The 12,238-nt window shown below is 39.9% G+C and overlaps 1 protein-coding gene across 1 annotated transcript in view; it reads right to left on the bottom strand.

Moving 5' to 3' along the window:
* The window catches only part of CIITA (class II major histocompatibility complex transactivator), a gene marked incomplete in the record, with an annotated part of 62,869 nt that extends 62,481 nt beyond the window's left edge, over positions 1-388 (bottom strand). Inside the window, 1 exon segment of the mRNA XM_072418923.1 lies at positions 143-388.
* Positions 389-12,238: the final 11,850 nt, after the last annotated feature.

The following is a 12,238-nucleotide window of genomic DNA, read 5'->3' as shown; positions in this document are numbered from 1 at the left end:
AAATTAAGATACTTCATTTGTGTCTAATTTTGTTTCCTAATAAATTGCTACATCCTTCACCCCAATGTATGTAAAAACAGTGCAAATGTCTAAAATTGCCTATAGGAATATTGGCTTAAGAAGACCCATTAACACATTTTACCTTTTGATGATAAATTCCAAGTAAATGTCACATTCTTGTCTTCTAGAGCAAGCCTCCAAAAATACAGTACTTGAAGAAAGACGAATCTTTACTCTTGCAGTTTCACTTTACTAAAGTTGGAGGAAGTTGGAGGATAATGTGCTATATTTGCATAATTCTAAACCATCACACCCTGGTAAAAAAGGATACACCTGTTTGGTCCTATCAACAAATCACCAAAGTCAGGTTATTGCTCGGTATTTAGGCATTAGCTTGATCTCTGGAAAGTCCCTATCCCGCCTCCTAAAACACATAGCATTTTACATTCACTTTCACATGGCAAAAAGCCATGAGTCTGAAGCAACATAATACAAACTATGCACAGTAATTAAACAGAATCAAATGGTTTAACTAACTAGCACAGACAACACCTAAAAAACCTAAAAACAATTCATGGTTGCTAAAAAAAACACATACACAAAAGAAAATCTATAAATTCTTATAATCATACCTATTCTAATTGGAAACTATTCTGCAGAAAATACTTTCTGGAATTTAACAAGGTCATCTGATAAAATATTTCACAAACAAATGACCGAAAGAAAGGGGATAGTGAGAACCATCCGGTAACTATTATATAGAGATAGTGTATACATAGTATTGGGATGTATCAGATTTCAGCAGAATATCCAAAAAATGTACAGTGTAAAATATATTACGTTAGTCATCCCCAGATTGATATTAGGCTAGTACAAAGTAACTCTGACAAAAGCGATATATTATGAAATAAAACATAATTAGATCAAGGTCGAATATGAAAAGGTATGTAAGGAAGCGAAATGTTTAGGAAAGGTAAATACAGTTCAGGGAGAGTTGAAGTGAATATGACTAAAATGTTCAAATAGTAATCAATAAATTGAGAAGTATATATAGCTCAATTGTATGGGGTGTCCTAATAAAAGACAATGGGGCTCCTAGATATATCAAACCTAGGTTACAACTGTAGACTAATGTGTATGTGGCACTAAATAGCTCAGCACCAACCCTCATTCCTAGTTACATGGTTAAAAGAGGATCGGCTGCTGCAGAAAACTGATAAATAAGTGTTACACGAGGCTCAGGACACACGCACACACTGACACACACATGAATCAAACAATGAACTTTGCTTTACACAGTTTTGAACTATTCTTTTTACACATCTATTTTAAATATATACTTCTGATTCCTAATGCTCTTTCTAAAAAAATATTAAGTACCCAAAATAACATTTTACAGTGAAATCTACACTGTATACTTTATTCTATTATGGGGGGTCTCTGTGCTGATCCATCACCAGGCTTAACCACCCCTAGTTCTCGGTCGCCTGGGCCAGGGGTCAGCAAACTTTTTTGACTACTAAGCCATTTCAGGAGGTCAAGAAGGCACACTAGGCTGGACTCTCTCTCGAGTCCCGTGCTGATGGGACTCCCCACCAGGAACACCCCTGAAGGGAAATCCCTCTCCTCCACAATGCATACGTGAAGAGGGATGTGCCCTTAGCCCGGTGGTGGAAGTGTTAACGCCGGCGGTGGTAAATAGGGAAGGGAGGCATACCAAAGGAGGCTCAAAAGCCACGGGTTGCCCACCCCCTGACGGCTGGGATTAGGCCAATCGACCAGGAGGGCATTAGGCCAGAACGAACTACTGGCAAGGCCGACCTCTGGCCTAGGCGATTGAGAATGAATAGGAGCGCAGAGCTTCCTGGGGTACCTACGTCTCGCATCCTGGGAGGCTCTTGGGTGCTCCTTCAGTGCATGCCCGAGCATCTAAGGCATTGGCAGAAGAAGCCCTTTCGTCAAAGGGGAAAAAAATTGCTGATCCCACACATGCAGGTCCTCTACAGCTTTAGTGCTACATTCTGTCTTGGGATCACAAAGGGAGGTAAGCAGCAATACATCTAGAATTTGATGCAATACACAGGGCGATGGGCAATCGTGCATCTGATGGGTCACCCGGAGGTGTGATAGTGCGGCCACACTTCTTCTAAACTAAGGAAGCCTTCAAGAAAGTGGTCAGAAATCTTTCTGATATGTCTAGTGATGGTCATCTTATACAATTTTTTGCTCTCAAACCAGCAACATTAAATACACAGCTCAACAAAAAAAATTGGCTTTAGTTCTTGTGGTACAGGAATCGGAATAGACGATTTTACCAACAACAAATGTGAACACAGCATAAAATTTACCAATTTTTTTTTACACCGCTGTTTTGCATTTCATATAATACATGTAGCATTATTTTCATGAAACTTTCATTTGCCTTCTTTTAATTCATACATTTTTTGTACAGAAATATGAGTTCTTCAAAAAGGTGTTTAAATGACCCTAATGTATTTTGCTACATTTGTGGTGAATATTTTCAGCAAAAACATTACAGAGAAGAAACATTACAGAATTCGTGAAACAAGCATATCTTGGATATTTTGGTAATAAACTGGGGGACCAAGATAAGTATTGGGCTCCCCATATGGTATGCAAAACTTGTGTAGAGTGTCTACGTCAGTGGAAAAATAGAAAACAGAAAAGTATGAAATTTGGTGTACCTATGGTATGGCGCGAGCCCCAAAATCATCATAATGGTTGTTATATTTGTGCTGTGAATGTAAAAGGTTTCAGACGTTACAAGAAAAACAAGTGTACCCTGATTTGGAATCAGCAAGACGACCTGTGCTGCATGCTGCTGATGTTCCCATACCAGTGTTCAGTACACTCCCTGATATTCCTGTATCCAACATGGAGGATATACAGGGAGTGTAATGCAGGAGTTAGCAGTGGAAGTGAATATGAAGGAAATGTTTCATCAAACCAGCAGTTCTGCCAAGAAGAGGTCAGTGATTTAATGCATAGTTACATGGTATTTACATAGTTGGTTAGGTTGAAAAAAGACATAAGTCCATCAAGTTCAAACACCACAATAAACATATCACAGATAAAAAAAACTCAAAATTTGTCCAGAGGAAGGCAAAAAAAAAAACCTGGTACAATTTGCTTCAACAGGGGAAACAAATTCCTTCCTGATTCCATGAGGTAATCGGATGTGGCCTCGATCAACAGTCTCTGTTATCTTTACTTTAAAGCTTTAATTCCCAGTTAGATTATGTGCTTCTAGAAATCATTCAGCTTTTTCTTAAAGCAATCTATATTAGTTATTAAGTCTATGATCTACCAGAACCCCTAGATCCTTTTCCATGTCTGCCATCCCCAAATGTTTTCCCCCTAGACCCTATGTTGTTAGCTCCCAAGTGCATAACTTTACATTTATCTATATTAATTGTCATTTGCCACTTGCCTGCTCAATCAAACAGTACATCCAGGTGTGCTTGTGGAATATAGACTCTACGGCGCACAGGAGTTATTAAGTCCAACTTTTTATTGTTGGTAGATCATTTTGACTTGGTCATTTTAAAAGTAGCCTGCAAGCCAAAAAAGTATGGGCACCCCTGCCTTAGACCATTCAGATTATGAATCATTAATTACAACTCTCTGGATGAGATCTTTAAGCCAGTTCTCTATCCATTTACAGATTGACTTTTATAAACCTATTGACCCTAACTTGCATATTAACTGTCTCTGGGGTGCGGTGCCAAATGCTTTAGCATAGTCCAAGTACACTATATCAACTGCTACTCCACTGTCTACCTGTTTACCTACTTACTTGTAATACGTGACCCAAGTCTGCATCTGAACTTTTAGGGGTTTTGGTGGATCATTGATTTATTAAATAATGCAATGCCAAGCTGCAATATGTAAAGCTAGTAAAGTACTTTCTTGTAATAAAAGAGGAAAAGACTGCAGATATGGAGACATAATCCGGCCCCTGTACATAGCATTGGTCAGACCACATCTGGAATATGCAGTCCAGTTTTGGGCACCAGTTCACAAAAAGGACATTGTGGAATTGGAGAGAGTGCAGAGAAGGGCAACTAAACTAATAAAAGGAATGGAGGAGCTCTGCTATGAGGAGAGATTAGCTGAACTGTATCTATTCTGCCTCAAGAAGAGACATTTTTAATGGGGGATATGATCACCCTATATAAATATATAAATGGTCCATTTGGAAAACTTGCTTCCCAGTTATTCTCTTTGAGGTCAATAGACAAGGGGGTATCTGGAGGAAAAGAAATTTAACCTCCAGATAAGGAAGGAATTCTTCACTGTGAAAATGTGGAATAGGCTCCCTCAGGAAGTAGTTTCAGCAAGTACTATAAATTGCTTTAAGAAAAGGCTGGAATTTAAATGGGTATTAAAGGTAAATAAAGACAACAGAGACTGTTAATCCAGGGAACAACCAACTGCCTCATGAGATCAGGAAGGATTTTTTCTTCCTATTGGAGCAAATTGAACCGGGGTTTTTTACACTTTGTGTACTGTTGTAACATCCCTGGACTACTAGCCCATATGGAAGTACCAGAATACCGAGGAGAAGACTGGTGGCTTTTCATAGGAAGTTCCACTCAAAGTTTGAAATCTGTTTTACTGCATAATGGCAACTGCTATGCATCAATTCCAATTGTTCACTCAACAAAACTTAAAGAACCTAAAGAATATGAAAATATCAAAATGATCTTACAAAAGCTTTGCCATCGTGAACACCAATGGTCCATATATGTTGATTAAAAAATGGTGAACTTCCTATCGGGACAGCAAAGTGGATACACAAAGTACTCGTGTTTCATCTGCTTGTGGGATAGTAGAGCAAAGCAAGATCACTGGAAAAAAGTAACATGGCCTTCAAGGGAAAACATGAAAAAAGGTTCAGCGAACATCATTAATGAGCCAATGGTTGACATAGACAAAATCATTCTCCCTCCACTAAACAAAGTTTGGATTATTGAAGCAATTTGTTAGAGCTCTGAACAAGGACGGTGATTGCTTCAAATACATTTGTAGATTCTTCCCTGGATAGAGTACTGAAAAATTAAAAGCAGGAATCTTTGTTGGACCCCAGATTCGGAAAATGATAAATTAATACAATTTTACAAGTTACATGACTGGTACTAAAGCTTCTGCCTGGCACAGCTATGTCATGGTTGGCAAGAACTTCTTGGGTAACAAAAAACACACAAAATTATGAAGAAGTGGTACACAACTTGTTCTTAAACTTTAAAAATTTGGGTGCTACTATGAGCATAAACCTACACTATCTCCATTTGCACAAACTTCCAGAAAACTTTGGCGATTTCACTGAGGAACAAGGACAGAGGTTCCATCAAGATATAAAGGTGATGGAAGAAAGGTATCAGGGCAGATAGGATAGACACATGATGGTAGACTATTGCTGGAGCCTTCAACGTGATTGTCCTGATCATCAGCATAAAAGGAGATCATACAAACAGAGTTTTTCAATTACTTATTTGTGATTAGTTCTGTAAATATACTGAATATAGAATATATTGACATTAAGTATTTCAAAAATTTATGTTTTAATACGTAGGCATATCTTTTTCAATTTTGCTTAATTTTCATGTTTCATTAGTTTTCTATGAGGTTATTATTTCAAAAACTAGAGCCAATCCAGCAAAACCAATACCATATTTGGAATCTGTGCATCAAACATAACCTAAAATTACTTTGATCTGTTCGGCAAGAAAATGTTTGTTGACCAGTGATATCATTGGGTGTTCCCATTTAAATTGTTCTTCCATTTTTAAAACAAGTTTCATGCCTTTTTTACTGAAGGCGAAATACTGTTAACAAAACTGGGACTCATCTCCTTTGGCCCTTCAAATCAGCCTCCAGTTAGATGGCACCGCAACCCCGTTATCTCCTCTCTGGACTCCAACGCTCCTAAAGCTCGAAGAAAGAACTCTTTTAATTCTACCGTGTTTCCCCGATGATAAGGCATCCCCATCACACAAGCCACCCCTCGATTTTTGCTCAAACAAAATAAAGCACCCCCGCAAATAAGACATCCTCCAATACCTGATACTGTGTGCCTCTGTGTGACTCCTCGATGCTGGCTGCAGTGCAGAGTGAAACTGAAAGTAACTTCAAAGGACAAGCAAGCTGCTTATCCCTGCCCTAACGGAGTCTGTTACCCGGCCAGTCAGTGATCAGAAGGGTACAATGAATGGCACAGAGTGATCGGAAGGGGACAATGAATGGCACAGAGTGATCAGAAGGGGACAATCAATGGCACATATGGTAGTGATCAGAAGGGGACAATGAATGGCACAGAGTGATCAGAAGGGGACAATCAATGGCACATATGGTAGTGATCAGAAGGGGACAATGAATGGCACAGAGTGATCAGAAGGGGACAATCAATGGCACATATGGTAGTGATCAGAAGGGGACAATCAATGGCACAGAGTGATCAGAAGGGCACAATCAATGGCACATGAGTGATCATGAGTGATTTTCAACAATAAATGTGTACTGTAGTCTTCTTCATGGAAAAATAAGACATCCCCCTGAAAATAAGACCTAGAGCATATTTTGGCATTTCAAAAAATATAAGACAGTGCCTTATCATAGGGGAAACAGGGTATATCCATGCAAAGCATTTGGACTGTGTTGGCATAATACATTTATATCTCTTTGAATGTCGCATTTCAGGGATGCTAGAAACTCTTGCACAACAGTGGAAACAAATCTATATCCTTTGTATTTTTCCAATTATTTCTTTTCTCCTCTTAAGTAAAATTGTTTTTTTTATTGACTGTTATTGATAACAATGCTTATGCCTATTATTGAAAAGGTTATGTTTATAAGGAAGAGTTGCTATGCAATTGTTATTTTACGTTTTGGAGGAACTGGAAGCGGGTAAACATGGCCTCCCCAGAGATTAACAGCGATTCATAATAGACACTGGACTCGCATATTTGATCAGATTTTCTGATCCTTTTTTATTTTTTTTATTTTTTTACCTTAGCTTTTGGTTAATTTTACATAAACAACATTTAGAGGTTTTCCTCTCCCTCCACAAACTACCCTCCCCATTACCCCCCCCCCCCCATTCCTGGGTTACTCTGATTGAAATTATCATATTCCTTGGGTTCACCCATTTTCATATCTTTGACCTATGTATGGTTTGCTATGTCGACACAATTGATTGTCCTGATAACCTCTACAACTTAAAAAATAACCTTTCTAACGCATAATGTACAAGTTTTTATTTCTCCTGTAAAGTTGGTTAAGGCCTTCCAATATTATCAGTCTCTTTGGGTAGATATATGTGCTAGCATTACAAGAGACCCACTTTTCTGCAGCTTCTTGTCCTAGATACTTACTCAGACACTTCCCACTGGCATTTTTTTGCTAATTCCCTAAAAATAGAGAGGAATTGCCTTGTGTTTTTCCAAAGACTTTTCCATTCTAACATACTATGTTCCTACAACCAGGCCAATATGACTTGGTAGATGCCTGGAGGAAACATAACCCATCCACTAGGGATTATACTTAATACTCCTCAGCCCACAAGCAATACTCAAGGATAAATCACGCATTTATACAATCTGCCTGTATCACACATCTAACCTCAGCTCGCACTTTAGCAACCCCGGGGTCAGATCACGACCCAGTCATGTTCCAACTCTCAAAGCTATGGACAAAGGACTCTCGCCCCCATTGGAGACCCAATTTGTCTCTTCAGTGATGTTTCTATTTTATGCACCTATCAGGTCTAAAATATTTTAATACTTTCGCCTCAAATTTTTGCCTCTGACAATACCTCTCCCACAATTAATTGGGATGCTCATAAGATGACCATTAGAGGCCACTTAATTTATCTGGCTACCAATATCAAGAAGCTAGCTACCAAACTCATTAACCAAAACAACAAGCCTTACTTGATTTGCAACAAAAACAGCAGCTAGATCTAGACCTGCGATGACAGAAAAAATTCTCAGGATAGAATTGATACTGTGATTGACTTCCAGAGCTGAGAAATCTTTGCGCTGGTTCAAACATAAATTCTTTACTGGGGGTGATAAATAAGGCACTCCTTTAGCTAACAGGTTACACCTCAAAAGCAGGGTCTATGTCCTTTCTAAACTGAAATTAGCTGATGGAAAATTCAGTGAAGAAGAAATATTTAGAACCAACAAACGCCTAAGAGGAAATAATGCCCCTGGTCCAGACGGTTCAACTAACACATACAATAAAACTTTTGGATCAGAACTGGCTCCCCATTTGACTCAATATTTTAATTATCTCAGAGAGGGCAATCTAGTTCCAGAGGAGGCTAACAAGGCCTTTATTAGTTTTATACCTAAAACCGGCTGTCACATGTGGAGAGACAGGGCCAAAAGGGCGCGCTACGGCTGGCACAGAAGTGGTGTGAGCCCTGGGAAGGGCCAAGGCGCAGAGTCTAAACAGTACCGAGATCTTCTTCAGAGTCTCTAGTGGTAAGGATGTTGCGCTGCTGGTTACTGACCGGTTGCAGCCTTTGGACACATCAGGGTGGGCAGATTGATGCAAGGTACCAAATCACTAGGCAAGAGAATTTTCAAGGATGGCTGGGGTCAAAGGAGGCAGCAAGCAAGAAGAACAAGCCAGGGGTAAAGAACCAGAAATCAAGGAGACACTGGTGACACGGGCCACCGCAGACACAGGAGACACAGGAAGTGACAGGAGGCACAGTTGACACGGCACACACAGGGGAACACTTGAACAACAACACAAGGGAAACAGGCAGGGAAACATCAAACTGGGCACTAAGAAGTTAACCCAGGAGATGGACATGAAAAGTACTGAATTTAACAGCGGGTGAAGAGAAGCTAAATAGCCAGGGATGATTAGGAGGCTATTTTCTGATTGGCCGGTGGGATGGTCGAATTTGATAAAACTTGGGAGAGCAGGCACGCCCAGGGTCAGTACTTCCCGCATATGTGCAAGAGAGAGGCGCCTGCGTTTTAGCGAGGAACAGGTAAGTGTGACACAGGCAAAGACCACTCAAAGGTAGGGAACTACAGACCAATATCCTTAATCAATTGTAATCCTAAGATAATGACCAAAGTGCTAGCCGACTGACTTAACACTTTTCTTGGTCATTATATACACCAGACCAAGTGGTTTTCCTGCATCACCCTCAGGCCCCAGAACAAAGCAGAAAAACATTAGATTTTATTTTAGCTATTAAAGGAAAATGGGATGGAATCCAGGGTAGAGAAGCTATGCTACTTCCCATAGACTTACACAAAGCTTTTGATAGTTTATCTTGGAAATATCTCTCCATCCTCTAAGAGAAAATGGATTTTTGAGTAGCATTTCCCAGAATCATAGCTTCCCTCTATTCCATGCCCTTGGCTCATAGTTCCCTAAAGGTATACCTGTCTAGGGACTAGACAGGGGTTCCCGCTATCCCAACTTCTATTCGCATTAGCAATAGAACCTCTTGCTTTAGCAATCAGAATAAATCCAGATATTCCGAGGTGGCCCAGTACCTTTCAAACATAAATGCTATTCTCCTCCATAGATGATGAAAACATTGGGATATTGGCAAGATTACAACAAGGAACACATCAAGAAAATATCCAAAAATATAATTTACAAAATGTTAAATGGTAGCAGGGGCATTAGAGGCCACAGGTCATAACCACATATTTAAAGTGGCCAAAATGAAAGACACCTCCCCGATGAACCAAATAATACATAAGGCCTGTAACCATGGTATTCCTACAATAATTTGAAAGAGTAAAGAGGGTAAGAAATCAAACCATTAAAAATTCCCAATGGCCAGGGCAGATAGTAGTAGAAAGAGGACAGGTATATAGCATCTTTGGCACAAAGTTAGTTGTGTACATGTCAGCAAGTCACAGGAATACTAGGCTTACATGGCTTTTTCTATGCCAATACCCAAAGGAGGGACTAAAGGCACAATCCAATTACAGCATAGTTGGGGCTGTCTGAGTGGCCGCATGGATTATGATGCTTTGTGGACACACCCAGGATGCTCCTTTTTTAGCAATATTCATAATTCCATAAATTCAGGTTTTATGACCACAAAATATGGAGTTCAAAGAGACCAAACTAAGCATGTCTGGGACTTATGGTTCATTGGGACAAGCTAAATATGGTTAACAGCCTTTCCTGGGGCCTAGGAGACTAAATATTGGTCTCAAAATGCTCACCATGATGATCCATCTATGAATCTGCCAACTACAACTTTGTACTGAATTGTGTAGTGGAAATATGAAGATTGTTAATAAATGTGTTTCTAAATACAGCTCAGAGGCCACTCCACTACCCTTATCTGATACAAAATCCCAACTTTTACAATTCTTGTAGTAATCTAGAGGGTCTAGAAGGATGCTAGTTGTCAGAGAAAGAAATATCTGATGAGGGGAAATGTATGATCCTGGTCTGATGTACTCTTAAACAAATGCCCTGAGGAGGGACTCCAGCCTCCAGTCCTTTACATTTAAGGGAAAGTCTGACATTACTGCTATCCCCAATATTACAGAGGGGCGCGAGTAAGAGGTGGTGAATTACTGACTCCCCCTATGTGCCAGCCTGACAGGACAGTTGCACAAAAAGTGTCCAGAGCCACAGTACAAGCAAAGTTTAAAGTGGATTGGTCTCCGATGCTAAATGCATCGGCTCTAATGGGGCAAAGGTGGTGACTGGTCACAGGAAGGACACGAAGGCAGGCAATGACAGGAATGCTGGAAAATTGTATGACCAGGCAAGATGTGGGGCCCCAAGCATCTCCATCTTGTGTTCACATCCACTCTAACTCATCCCTTAGAGTTTCTAATAAACCAATACAAAATTGGTGCCTGAGGACAGCAAAATTCCACTGAGTATCAACACTCCATTGATGGAACTCCACTATGTACTCCTCCACTGGCCATTGATATTGTTGTAATTTACAAGAACCGCCTCAGCGGTGGCAGTGGCAAATAGAATGAACTTGCTTGACAGGATCTCATCCCCATGTTCCAGTAGCTAAATGGCCCATGCCTGGGGCTCCCTGTGGAGGAAGGAGATAAAAGTACCCAGTTTTGTATGTTCTACAAACGTTTTTGGTTGCAAAGAAAAATATAGTTGACAGGCGCTACAATAATACCCCAGAACTGACTTTGATCTACTAAAAAGCAATTTAGAGTTTGTACTTGGGTGCTGAGATTGATTGGAGGGTGTTGAAAAGATCTGAGGGCAGCCTTCAAGTTAGAAGTTTTCTCATTAAAGATCCTGAGCTCTTCTATTTGTTTGCATAGTTCCTCAAGTAGACTACTGTCTTCTGAAGCCAACATTTCTGGCTGTGACTTTCTATTACAATCCTCCTACTGGCACAGGATCATCCGTGTCAAGAAAACGTTACCTCTTGCTGAAAGGAATTAGCAATTAGGTTCATATTGTGATTGTAAGAGAACACACATAGACACCCACAAGTTGCTGTTCTAATTTATTTAGAGAAAATGGTGTTATTTATACATGTAACTCAGTAGGTTCAACCAATTGTGCATTGTTTTTAGAAATTAAAGGGTAAAGTGAAAAGTGATCATTCAAGTATGTACACAAGTTTATGACCCTGATGACCTTGATATCCTGCTATTTCCTTTCACCCCCAGGTGAATACATTACAGGTCTTTGTTCTTAGACAATTTGATGAATAAATACACAAAATCCTACCAGATCTTCAAAATTTTCACAGTCAGATTTCCTAAAATATTTCTCATTTATGATTCTGCTACAAACTGGAGTCTACAAACAATATGGTTCTTCCTTCTCAGAAGGTTGGACCAGGTGGGAGACTCAGGTTTAAGTAATCAGGTAGAAGGTCAAGTTTAGGTACAGGCTAGGCACACACTAGGAAGAGTCCCAAACTAAGCATTTGCAAAGAAGAAGCAAATATAGCCTCTGGCTATATAAAAATATAGCCACTATATAGGCAAATATAGCCCCCTTGGGTTTGGCTGTGACGTCTCTCCCAGAGTTGAGAGATGCAAATCAAGATCAACTTCTGAGAGGGGAATCTGTGATGTTTAGGGAAGTACCACACCAGTGGCAAGTGTACAAAGACAGGAGGCACCAGGATGTGTACATTGTTGCAGCAGATAGGGCTGCTTATGGCATGGGCAAAGGCCAATTTACTAAATTTGTTGCCAGTGTTTGTTCCATGTCACCTCTA

Source organism: Pyxicephalus adspersus, chromosome 7 (genome assembly GCF_032062135.1).
Source record: "Pyxicephalus adspersus chromosome 7, UCB_Pads_2.0, whole genome shotgun sequence".
NCBI lineage: Eukaryota > Metazoa > Chordata > Amphibia > Anura > Pyxicephalidae > Pyxicephalus > Pyxicephalus adspersus.
This window is presented reverse-complemented; position numbering and strand designations above follow the sequence as displayed.